Source organism: Vicugna pacos, unplaced genomic scaffold, assembly GCF_048564905.1.
Source record: "Vicugna pacos unplaced genomic scaffold, VicPac4 scaffold_20, whole genome shotgun sequence".
Lineage (NCBI taxonomy): Eukaryota > Metazoa > Chordata > Mammalia > Artiodactyla > Camelidae > Vicugna > Vicugna pacos.
In genome coordinates this window covers 46,602,130-46,615,738 of record NW_027328741.1, presented here as the reverse complement: position 1 = coordinate 46,615,738, position 13,609 = coordinate 46,602,130, and the positions used below count along the sequence as shown (strand labels likewise).

General features: G+C 33.1%; 1 long non-coding RNA gene and 1 pseudogene across 3 annotated transcripts in view; both read right to left on the bottom strand.

Moving 5' to 3' along the window:
- LOC140693722 (uncharacterized) overlaps window positions 1–13,389 on the bottom strand; it is a 35,278-nt gene extending 21,889 nt beyond the window's left edge. For 2 of the 3 annotated variants that reach the window (XR_012069422.1, XR_012069421.1), the window contains exons 1-2: window positions 13,133–13,389; window positions 8,475–8,647 (exon numbers count right to left, since the gene is read on the bottom strand). This is a non-coding gene — a long non-coding RNA (uncharacterized lncRNA). Of the gene's footprint in view, window positions 1–3,102; window positions 3,134–8,474; window positions 8,648–13,132 lie in introns of those variants that run through there. The other variant, XR_012069423.1, reaches the window with a different exon arrangement.
- Window positions 11,554–13,118, bottom strand: LOC140693660 (heat shock transcription factor, Y-linked-like; annotated as a pseudogene).
- Window positions 13,390–13,609: the final 220 nt, after the last annotated feature.

Sequence of the window (13,609 nt, the reverse complement as noted above, 5' to 3'; positions counted from 1 at the left end):
AGGATTTAGGTTACACAACTCAAGGTGAAAAACAAAAATCCAATCAAAAACAAAAACAGAGTACCTGAGTTAATATTTTTCCAAAGAAAACATACAGATGAGTAACAGGTAAGTGATAAAATTGCTCAACATTACTAATTATTAGGTAATTGCAAATCAAAACCAAAATGAGGTACCATTTCACACTGGTCAAATGGCTATTATCAAAATGTCTACAAATAGTAAGTGTTGCAGAAGATGTGAAGGTAAGAAATCTCTTGTATACTCTTGGTAGTAATGTAAATTGGTACAACTTCTTTTGAAAAGAGTATTCAGATTTGTTTAAACACTAAAAAGTTAACTACCGTATGACCCAGTAATACCTCTCCTAGGAAAAATTTTGGGAAAACACCCTAAATTGAGAAGAACCAATGTTCACAACAGCACTGTTTATAATATGCAAGACAGGGAAGTAATCCGAGTACACAGAAGAGTATGGACTTAAGAATATATGATGTTTCTATAAATATGCAATGGAATAAAACTCAGCCATGGAAATGTATAACACATTGCTATTTCAGTATCCTGAGTGGACCAAGTAAAAATGTGCTTAATGGAGTAACTTAGACAAAGACAAATGTATATAATATTATTTATATGTGGAAACTAAAGAATAACAAAAATATGTGTACAAATGTCTATAGCTTTCTATTGATTGATGACAGAATAATAGATAGAAGGATAATACATGATAGATAGAGAGATAGATAAATAGATACATAGATAGATATATAGATAATTAGATAGATAGATAGATAAATAGATGATAGATAGATAGATAGATAGATAGATAGATAGATAGATAGATAGAAACATGTTGTAGAGGTAAAGAGATTAGATAGACAAGACTTAAGCAGACTCAAAGATATGGGAAAATATTTCTGTTTACCAAAGTGGAAGGGAAAGAGATTTTAACAGAAGAATATTGACAGATAGAAAGTAGTATATATAAAGGAGAGAAGCAACATTGATTATCTGTATAGATCATCGAATTATACACAATATCTTAAAATAATTGTTTGTTACAATTATTGTAATAATTCATAATGCATATAATCTACAAAGTGATTAGAATAACTATGCTGTACATCTGAAACTACACAATATACTACATGTACTGTACTTCAATTATAAATAAAACATCTCATGTATAATTTAGTCCTTTTTCCGCTGATAGAAGCTTCCTTTAATATTGTTTTAATTTATTCATTACCTTTAATGATTACATTTCTAATTATTTTTTTACTCTTGTGAATATGTTACCAGTTTAATTATCTATATTTATTGCCCCTGATTTCCTATTTTTCTCTCTTTAATCCATTTGGTATAATAGCATTTAAAAACATACCCAAATGAACAGATGCAAATTTCTCGTGGTCTCTCCTTAGGATTTTGGTCAATGTTTTGCCCATTTTTGCCACTTTATATTTCTTAGAAGACTTCTTTTCTGTACCTCTTATAAGGTTTCTTAGTTTTGTTTTTCTGTCACATTCAGGTTTGTTTTTCTGGTAAAGTCTTTATTTTCATTTTATATCTAAGTGATAACTGTGTAAGTATTTTTGGGTGAGTGATTTCTTATTTTAGATGATTGAAATTTAATGTTATTTACCGTGGCCTGTGTTTTCTTCTCAGAGGTCTACTGATAGCCTAATGGGGTTCCTTTGTAGATTATCATAACTATTTTTGGCTGCCTTTAAAATATTACTCTGTCATTGACTTGCCAATTTGCATATGATGTATCTTAAAGGAGGTCCCTTTGTCTTAAAGTTATTGGTGTTTTCTTGGCTCACGTACTTGTATATTAGTTCTTTACACAGGTTTGGGAAGTTATCAACTATTACTTCTTTAAATAAACCATCAGCTGCCTTCTAACTTTCTGTTCCTTACAGGATTCCACTCTAATGTGCACTTCCTGAGGAAGTCTGATGGCTACTGTAGAATTTACACACTTTTTAATATCTTGAATCTCTGCCCTCTCCTATCATTTCTAGTTTTGTATTGGTGAGTTTGCTAATCTATCTTCCACAAAGACACTCTACCCCAATGCTTTCTGTTGCATTCTTCATCTCATTTATTAAGTTCTCATTGTCCTCCAATAATTTTTGGTAATTTTATAGTTTCAGTCTCTTTGGTAATGTATTCCTTATCATCATTTCATTTATTCCTGAGCTCATTAAAATGCTTTCTTAGTTTTTTTTTGTTTTGAATTTCTGTATGTCACCTATTTGGATTCTCTATTAGTTATATGGCGATGTACCATGACTTTATGTTTGTTTGCTGCATGGATGACAATATGTGTATGTGCGTGTGCTCAGGTGCATGTGCGTGTGTGTCTGTGTATCTGTGTGTGTGCGTGCCCTATAAAGTTAGTGTGATTGATCATGATCTTCACAAATTATTGCTGTGATGACACTTAATAACAAACTGTGAGTTGGAGCCCTTGCTTTTGTTTTCTGGTAGTTTGCTATATTGCACAATTTTTGGTTTTACTTACCTGAGCTACCACTGATATTTCAAAATGGCACCTTCCTGTAGATACTGTCTGGATAAAAGATGTGCTTTCATTGTCACTTCTTAGACATCTCTGGTAGTTGATGTCACTGTTCTCACTGGGACGGTGAACCCTTCCTTTTATCTGATATCCCTTGAGACTCAGTGTACACATTGAGGAAATGTGTAAAAACAGGTGGATATTTGGAATCAGGCAAGTGCCTTTGCTATGTCCAGTGTTGCAAGGTATCTTTTCTCCACCACTGTGAATGGGGAGTAGGGACACTGTCATGAATGTCTGAGTGTCTGAAGGATGGAATTTCTGTCTCCATTGTGGCTCCCTCCTAGTTACATGCGACCATGAGTACTGGTGCAGTTGGAGGCTGAAGCGGTGTGAACCACTGAGACCATTTCTACTGGGTTCTCTGAACTTGATGACACATACAACCTAGTCAGGGGGCCTTGGTTGCAGACACCAACTCTGCTCTTCCTTCAGTTCAGCCTCTTTTGTGTGTTTTAGTCAACTAAACATTACCTGTTCACATGCGTTCCAGGGTATTGTTTTGTGTTGTGTTTTTTTGTTGAGATGTGAACGTTTTATTGACTGTACATGTAAGGGTAGAGACAAAAATTGTTTAAACTTATGTCACTTTTAAAGTATATACTTTTTCAATCAAAAGCTTAAATTCTACTAAGGACATTATGAAAACAGTAAACAAAGTGAATAAATCACCTCCCTTAATATCAGAGTATTACAAAATATTTTGATTTTCCTGGGTTTATTTTTTTAACGTTTTTCCCACCTACGTGCACATTTTACTATAATATATCCCTATACTCTCTTTAAAATCAATTAAATTATTAAAATATTTCTCTGTGCTGTAAATATAGCCCTGTTGTTTCTCTAATTTATTACTAGTAGCTTGCACATTTCTGTCTTCTCCATCCTTCTTCCCTGTCCCCACAGGAAACCACTTCTAGGTACACTACACATATATATGTCATTCTGTTCCTGTTTTCTTTATGATTATTTCTCTTATATCTTTATTTTCCTCATTTAAGTGACAACATAGAGTGTTTTTCTCCGTATGACTTATTTTCCTATAAGCAACACTCTCTGGGTCCAGTCATATTGTTCCAAATGGCAGAATTTTATTTTTTAATATGACAATGACTAATTATTTATTATGTTATCTATATCTCACATCTACTTCAGCCAATCATCTTTTGATGGGCAGTTGAACTGTACATCTTTCCTTGGGTAATATGAATGATAATGTTAAGAACATTGTGGGTAATAAATCTTTAAGTTAATGTTTTCATTTCTTTCAGATTTATACCAAAAACTGGAATTGCTGCAACATATAATGCTTCTATTTCTAGTTTTCTGTGCACTGTCCACAATTTTATAATAGTGGATGCATCATTTTTTTTTCCACCAACAGTGTACCTGGGCTCCCTCTTCTCAACCTTCTTATTAAAGTTTGTCATTTGTAGACATTTTGTTAATAGCCGTTTTGGTTGCTGTGAGATTATATTTCATCCTGGTTTTCATTTATGTTTACCAAATGGATAGGAACATTATGTTTCTTGGTATGTGCATGAAAAATATCCACAAGTCTTATTTTGAAAATTTCCATTAACATCTTTCAACTGTTTTTAAGTTGGAGGTTTGTTTTTTAAATACTGAGTCTAATATTATATATATGTAATATGGATATTAACGTCTTATTGGTTAAATTGTGTGAAAATTTTCCTTCTATTCTGTCTGTTATCATATCTCTTGTTGAAGGTTTCCTTTGCTCTGCAAAAGGTTTTCCACTTCACATATATACAATAAGTAGAATCCCTGTATCGCATAGTACATCTATTTTTTCCTCAGTAAACTAAAAACTGTAATTGTTACTTTTCATTTTATTTTTTAATTTGGAGACATATCAAAAATAAACATTGCTATGATTTATCTCAAAGTCAGTTCTGCTCCTTTTCTTTGTCTGAAATTGTAAATTTCGGGCTTTACATTTAGGAAATCAATCCATTTTTATCTTATGTTGTATACTATGGAAGGAAGTGCTCTTACATCTTCCTTTTACATGTACTGTCCTGTTTTCTCAGAACTACTTGTTGAAGAGACTGCTTTTTTTCCATTGTATGCTCTTGTATACTTCATATTAGACTAATTGACCATATGTGTGAGGGTTTATTTTAGGACTCTTAATTTTGTTCCATTTATCTATGTGTAGCTTTAAGTGCCATATTTTGATGCATTTATTACTGTATCTTTGTGTTATGTTATAAATTCAGGGAGGATAATACCCACAGCATTGCTCATTTTTAAATATAAATTTAGAAAATTTGGGTGTTTCAGATTTTTGTATAAATTTTATTATTTTTCTCCTTGTTTTGAGAAGAAACTAATGGAATCTGAGTGAATAGGAATATGCTAAAAGAAAAAACCTGAGAAAAATTCTAAAGTGTGGAGGATAAATCATACATTATTAACAACAACTGGATTGCTGTATAAATCAAAGAAAAATATATAAAAAAAGACAACAAAAACAAAATCCATGGGTTATAACAAAAGCAGTATTAATAGGGATGCTTATAGCAAAATAATCCCACTTATACAAATAAGAAACATGTCTGTCTTGAAAAATATTCTTACAAACAAAAGTTGTAGCAAAATAGTAAACAATCACTTTAGTAGAAGGAAAGACAGCTGAAAGTTCAGAACATAATTAAATAAAATAAAGATTAAAGACAGAAACATTTAATCAAACTAAATAATGGATTTTGAAAGATAAATAATGTTGATAATCTTTAACCAGGCACATGAGCAAAAAAGATGGTACAGATTAATAAGCTCTGAAATAAATGAGAAGTTACAGCTAATATCAAAGAAATACAAAGCATCATATAATGATACAGCAAATTATATGCTAGTAAAATGGAAACCCTAGAAGAAATGGACAATTTCTAAGAAAGAACTTATCTATAGAATGGAATGAAAAAGAAAATATGAACAGATTATCACTAATGAATTTGAATCAGTAATTAAACAAAATCTCCCACGAAACTAAATTCCAGACCTAGACAGATTCAGAGATGATTTCTGCCAAACATTTATAGAAGAGCTATCACCTATACTTCTCAGTGTATTCCAAAAATTTCGAGAGGAAGGGAGGCTTCCTACCCCAAATTTCTGTATCACACTACTACTAAAACAGGAACAAATACCTCAAAAATTACAGGTTACATACTACCAATAAGCATAGATGAAAAAATCATCATTAAATTGTTAGCAAGTCAAACAATACATTAAGAGGATTATACAATAAGATTAAGTCCATTTTACTCCAGGGATGCCAAAGTGATTCAATACCCGCAAATTAATCAATATGTAACACCACACTAAAAACAGGAAGAATATAATTTATATGGTCACAACAGTAGAGCCATAAAATGTTATGACAAAATCAGTATCTATTTATGAATAAATTTCTCCTCAAAGTGGGCATGAGGAAACATACCTCAACAAATCTAAGTTCTTATATGACAAGAACTAAGCTAACATGACACTCACTGATTAATAGCTGAAAGAATCTCCAATAAGAGCAGGAAGAAGACAAGAATGCTCACTCTAACCACTTTTATTAATTATAGTATTGGAAATTCTAGCCATACCTATTCAAAATAAAAGTAAGTAAAATGTAGGTAATTAAGAAAAGGAGTAAAAGTATCTGTTTTCAGATGACATAATTTAAACAGAAATCCTAAAAATGGTGCCACAAAACTAGTAAGGCTTATCAATACATTTGGTAAAATTTCCGAATGTAAAATTAACATACAGAAATCTTGCATTTCTACACACTAACAAAAAGCTAACTGATACAGAAAGTGAGGGAACTGTATCATTTACAGTTGCATTACAAAAAAAATCAACAAATATACCCAAACAAGGTGGTAAAGGACATGTACTCAGAAAACTATAAAATATTTATAACAGTAATTGAAGATAATGCAAACAGATGAAAGGACATACTGTGTTCATTGATGAGGAAAATATATTGTTTAAATGACAGCATAAGCCAAGAAAATACACAAATTAAATTCAGTGCCTAACAAAATACCACAGGCATTTTCAGACACTTACAAGAAATAATTCTAAAATTTACATTTAAACACAAAAGAGTTGAAGTCACTAAAAAAAAAGAAAAGAAAGAAAACAAACAATAAACACAAAATATTTGACAAAGAACAGAGAAGATGTATCACTTTCCCTAATTTAAAACTATAATACAAAGCTACAGTAATAAAAATATTATGCTAGTGGCACAGAACAAACAGAATAATGGAACACAAATAATGCCTGAAAATGAAATCAGACAGTTATGATCATTTAGCCCATTAGAAAAAATGAATATACAGTGGGGGAAATGTTACCAACAGCACATGAAACCAATCAACATTACTAACCATCAGAAAAATGCAAGTCCAAAACATAATGAGATTTTATGTCACTCCCGTCAGAATGACTATTATCAAAAAGACAACAAATATAAGTGTTGGTGTGGATGTAAGAAAAACAACCCTGATGAACTGCTGGAGTGAATGGAAATATGTGCTGCCACTGAGGAAAGCAACATGGAGATTTATCTAAAAACAAAAAATGAAATATAATTCTACATTCCATATCTGGATACTAATTCCAAGAAAATAAAAACACTAATTAGTAAAGATAAATTCAACCCTATATTCACTGTAGCATTATTCACAATAGATAGGATATAGAAGCAAATTAATTGTTCATCAAAGATGATGGATAAAAAGATGAGTGTTTATAATATATTTACCCATCTTAACTACAGATTTATCTATATTTATATATATATATATATATATATGCACACACACACATAAAAATACAATGGGTTATTATTCAGCACCAAATAGAATAAGATTTTGTCATTTGCAACAAATAGGTAGACCAAGAGTGTAATATGCTAAGTGAAATAAGTCAGAAAGAGAATGACAAATGCTGAATGATTTTAATCACATTTTGAATTTTAAATAAATGAAAATAAGAACACAGAAAAGGAGTTATACACATAGAAAGCAATAGGTTGTTCACAAGAAGGAGGGAAATGGGGTGAGGAAAAGAAAAATTTGAGGAAAATTAAGAGAGAAAATTTTCCAGTTGCAAATTAAATGAATCAGGGACAAGAAATATACTGTATGGGGAATAGTCAAAAACTATGAAATATACTTACATAGCAACATATCGTAACTAGATATATCCTGGTGAACAGTTTGAAATTTATTAAAAATAGCGAACAGTATGTTGTGTAGGAGAAACTTACACAGTGTTATAGATTAAAGTACACTTCAAAAACAAACAAAGATACTTATAGAAAAAGAAATTATATTTGTAATTAACAGAGGCAGGGGTTGGAAAAGGAGAATTTGATTTTGCACTGAAAAGCTACAAATTTCCAGCCATAAAATAAACGTGTTCTAGGGATGCCAAGTAATAACATGAAAATTAGAATTAATAATGCATTATGTTCTATATCAATGTTGTTAAGAGAGTAGACCATAAGGTTTCTCAGCACAACCAAAAGACAAATTGTATTTCTTTAAAATTTTAGCAAAATGAGATAATGAATTCTCCCTAAAGTTGCTATGATATTTATTTCATGATAGTTATAAATCAAATCACTATCCTGTGCACCTAAACTTACACAATGTTTTATGCCAGTTATATCTCAATAAAAGCGAAAGTGAAAATGGAAAGTCAATGGTCATTTTTTCCCTTGTCATTTCTCATGATTGTTTTTACAGCAAGTAAACTTGACACATGATATACTTAACCAAGCTAAAGATACTAATAAATAAGTGATTATAATAAATTATGCATAAAGATATGAATAAAATTATTGTTTTACCATGCCTAAAAATTTCTTCATGTTAACAGACCAGTGCTTCTGTAGGCATCAAAATTTCACTCTGTGTATTCATCTGAGATTAGGGAATGGATACAAATTTAAAACTGGCTGCCCTTGCTGTCAGTGATAAAGTTCACTGTCTCTGACCGATGGTCTCAACTCCCCGACAGCATCTGTAAGAAAAGAACATGCTAGGTTGCTAAAAATCTCAGTATGGTAAAATCTCAGAACTCTTACAATTCTTAACTGTTTTGCAATGGGAATGCAATACTGACAAGACTTGATTTTGGATAACAATTTGGGGTTTTCTCATGGTTGCGTAAGGGAATGTGAGGATAATCCCTGAGATCCACAACAAACATTCTTGCTCAAGTGCTGGGCAAGCAAGTGTAAAGATTCTGCAATATTAGGACAGAGGACTACTTTCAAAATGATGAGTGTGCTCACTCTGTTCCAGGTAGACCAAGGGAAGAAAGATTATTGCAATTGCTTGGTGAACGGGAATAAGTCAGTTGTTCAGACAATATAAATTAGTCAAAGTGTGTTCAAAGCCAAAATAAGTTGTGTCAACAATGAGAATTAAAAGAAATAAATCAGACATAAGCTTAAATTAAAAAGGTGATACAGTCCTGTGCTGGGCTCTGGGGACTGGAGAATGTATATGCCTCAATCCCATTCAAGGGTTCAGGGGCTTGGCCGTAGCATCAGCTTGGGATTCAATGAACATGTAACAATTAGTATACTGGGAGAAATATAATCTACCCCTCCCTGATCGGAAGAAAATCTGGTGGCTCAATGAAACTCTTAATTCACAGAGATTCTGCCAGATGCAGAGGAATAATTCACTGATGACTCAACTAAGACAAACTTAGTTACTGCTTAACAATCCATCTTCACACACACACACAGTTGTACAGAGATCTGTAGTATTTAGTGGGAAGAATTCAGTGGGCAGAACTCAGAGAAAAGTTTTCAAAGCACCAGCCTACTTTTGTAGTTTTGCCAATAGTCTAGATTTTCCCAGGTAGAAAACTACAGATGGACAAACAAGATTCTTCTTTAGGATTTCTCACTTTGAATGTAAACTGTAACTTTTGACTTATCAGCATAGAACCTTGTTAAGATGATCACGGTAAGAACCACTGTCTGATAAGAGAGCTGGAAAGTAGCTGAACCAGCCCATCTGAACCCCAGAATGCTAATGTAAGCAACCACATAGCCACCATCAGAATTTTGCTGACAATCTTAAAGCTTGATGTTTCTGTTATAGGAAGAACCACTGCTGTGCAGACACAGTTCTCCAGCTGTAAGTGGTCTTCTCTTGGTAAATGTCATATTGGTGGCATGTTGCTAGAGTTCACCCAGGCCCATTTGCCCTTTCTCCAGGTTATCAAAGGCTTTCTTTACAACAGGTGACATGTTTTCAGAACTCAAATCTGCCATTCCAGTCTTATCAGCTGACACTGGCTGCATCATTGTGAGCAGAAGCAGTAGGTTCCTTGACATTGCCTACAATTGTTCCAGCAATTTAGGGCATTTCCAATTCTGAAAATGCTTCACATTTTATTTTAAATTAATGGGAAATAGTCAAAGACTTCCATGAATATTTTATATTTCCTAATATCAGTATAAATTTGGTATTCTTGCAGTTGGACAAATTTTTAATTCTACCACCCTCACCTCCTTCTAGTCCACACATTGTAGATTGTAATTTGGTTACTGAATACGACCACACCAACCAAGGGGCTATTACATTTTATATACATCCTGTGTGAAGGTTAGAAGGGGCACAGGATATGTGGGGTGTATAAACCTATATTAAATACTTGCAATGGCACTTTCTCTTCTGGACAAATCTCTGATTCTAAGAAGCAAATTAATTGGTAGTCAGTATAGTTATTGGTATGGGGAAGAGTATCAGCTATTTTGGGATGGGTGGGTGATGAAGAGACAGGAAAATATCCAGCAAATGAGAATGGAATATTTTAGGCCTCTGGAGGCATTAATTAAGAAGAAAATAATAACTTGTCTCCTGTACCTACCTCCAATTACTGTCTTGAGTGATTAGTCCTTGGGCTATGAAAAGAGCTTGTTTGTGGTGAAGAGTATGTACCATAACGAAATAGTTTGAAAATCATGAGAGTTCTGTTGTTTCAGGAAAGTAAATTTTGCTTAAAGTCAACAGGTATTTTTCACTCACTAAATACTAAAATGCATCCTGTGGCATGTGCTGTGCTTACTGTGCTGGTATCCAAGTTAGACAAGGAGAGGTTGAGAGACAGAAAACATCTGGAGGAGGTGGTATCTGTGCTGAGACCGGGATAGTCTAAGTAGGTAAAAGGAGAACAACCAAAGTCCAAGGATGAGCTGGAGTAAAAGTATTGAGGTTGGAACTAACACTGTTGACAAGCATTTCCTTTAATGTACCTCCAGATACAGTGAAACATAAAGATATGCTAAGGTAGTCAGTTGCCAGATTTATAAAGAAATGACTAAACTATGTTGAGTTTGCGGGCTTACATTTGGAAAGGCATTAAGTGCCACCCTGAGGATGCAAGTTTGTCTTTGGCTGGAATATAAAAGCAACATAAATTATTGACTAGAAAATGTAGTGTAGACTCTTGAGTGCAGGAAATGAAAGCACCAATTGGAATGCTTTGAGAACAGCACAAAGAAGACCATAGATAAAATTACTTCTTTAATTCTACCACATGCTGTATGTGCCATCTAAGACTACATAATTTGACCTTTTTGATTCCTGGGATGACATAATAGACCACGATCCCTGGGCCGGTTCCAGCATTTATGTACTGTCCAACCTATCCAAACTTAACACATTTCATACTTTCCAGGTTGAACCAGAAACCAATTAGTAATTTTCCCTCTCTCCATGTTTTATTCTTTTTCCAAATTTTTCCATTTTTTCTTCCTCCTTACAAGAAATTACTTAAATTTACTCCCATAGTGTTCAATAAAAAGATCATAACAATCAAATATCTACTTTTCTCTTTTAATGGTATCTTAGCCTCTCATTTAACTCTTTACTATATTTTAAAAAAATAAGGAAAATACAGGTACACATCTATGTTTATTGTTCAAATAAGAAAATTGCAGTTATTTGTCAACATATGCCAACATCAATTTCAATCTTTATTATCCTGTATAATCTGGTAGTCCTCTGGTAGATCAGTTGTAATTAGGATGACATTCATAAACTGAAGATGTCTGATGAGTTGGCTTTGAAAGAGATGTAGCTGATGTACCAGCTATCACTGGCACTGGAAAGCGTGGGTTGATCCCTGGTTGAAGTTTAGGAAAACGAATTTCATTGGCAGATATGTTGTGATATCTATTTGGAAAAGTAGAAGGCTCCAACATCAGTCCAAAATAATTGCTCTGTATGGGACAGAAGATGCTGTACTGAGAAGTACAAGTTGTAGTTGAAATGGAGTTCACCACATGGCCATTTGTTTCAATGTAGCTGCTTTGAGAGTGCCTGTGGACAGTGGTCAACTGATTTAAAATAACTCGTTGATCCACTGCAATTTTTTCTGATGGTCTAACTGACATTGATGACAGAGGAGAAAAATCACTTCTGATCGGGGTAGTTGTACCACCAATTATGTGGCTAGTAGAGGGCTTTCTTATTAGAGACATGTTTAAAATTGCAGAAGGTAAAAATGCACTTTCTCTATTAGTGTCAGCCACAAAAACAGAATTATGATTATCCATATTGCCCCCTGCATTAAAGTGCTTCTTGTTGAAATCTTCAGCAAATGAAGACACCAGAGAAGAATTTTTAATCCCAACTCTTCTATTTATTCTCACTAAAAGCTGGGGAAAGCCTCGTTTAAAATTTGGATTATGATAGAAATGCAGCTACAACAAAATGAGAAACATTTTAGTAATATTTTAAACCATAATACAAGACTACAATAATCCTAACCTATAAAACCTCAGATTCCCAGTTTACTATGCAAAGATAATATCATCAAAATATGAACATTGCTGACGACATTTTGAAGTTCCTTATTTGGAAACTACACATTTAAATAGTATACTGATCAAATTTAAGAAGTTAACAATTGCTTTAATGGTGAATAGCACTTTTTAAAAGCAGCCTTAATACCTTTATTTAGATTTCTGGAAAGACTCATTGTTGCAAGCATAGGTTCTCATCATCTAGACTACTTAAGGCACTGTCCTCATTTTTTAGAAAAAATAAATTATTTTAGTCTTAGTAGATTTATAAAATTTTGAAAATCTAGCTTTACATTTATATTACCATTGACTGATGTGCAAAATAAAATTTTATATGTAAGTTACCAAGTGGTAACTAAAATTTCTGAATACCTTTCTTAAAACAGAGACTTCTTTTTCTTCTGTCAGAAAGTCAGATAGACAAGCAGACCTTTGAAAATTCTGCCACACTTTCCTAAACCCATGAAGGTTAAGCTGACTAAGTAAACTTTCCATTCTTCCAGTTTCAAATATTCTGAAAGGGGCCTATCTTTCCAAATCTTCCTTCTTAAAGACATCTTCATCAATCACTATGAAAGATTCATTATCATCCCAACAGATGGATTTCAATTGGTCACTCCCAGCCATTTTCCAGAGATTTCTTGGAAATATCAGAGAACGAAAATCATTATATTCACCTGGTTCAGAAACACAATGTGTGTAACATGGTGTTTTTATCAAGGATTCTTCAGACAAAGTCTGAAAAGCATTTTCTTCAATCATAGACCTCACGTCCAAGTCCTCAGAGAATGTTTGATCACACAATAGAGATCTACCGGAGTTTCCTAAACCAGTTGGTCCATCGTTATGAGACACATCTTGAATTTTTGAAGAAATATGTGCCATCTCAAATAACTTTTTCTACAGCTACATTTCTAATCTGCATGATTTTGAGCACTGCAGCTTCAAATGGTGCTTTTGCAGTCCTGCACAGATAAACTGCTAGGCCTTCACAATGGTTCTCAACTTGAGTAGCTGTGACATCACAAAACGACTGGTCTCCCAGCAACTCAAGTGTAACTTCCAGTCAGTGATTATTTCTCATTCATCCAGTTAAAATGAAACATATAGTACATTTATTTTTACAGTGTGATCTCCAAAAATTTTCCCAACAA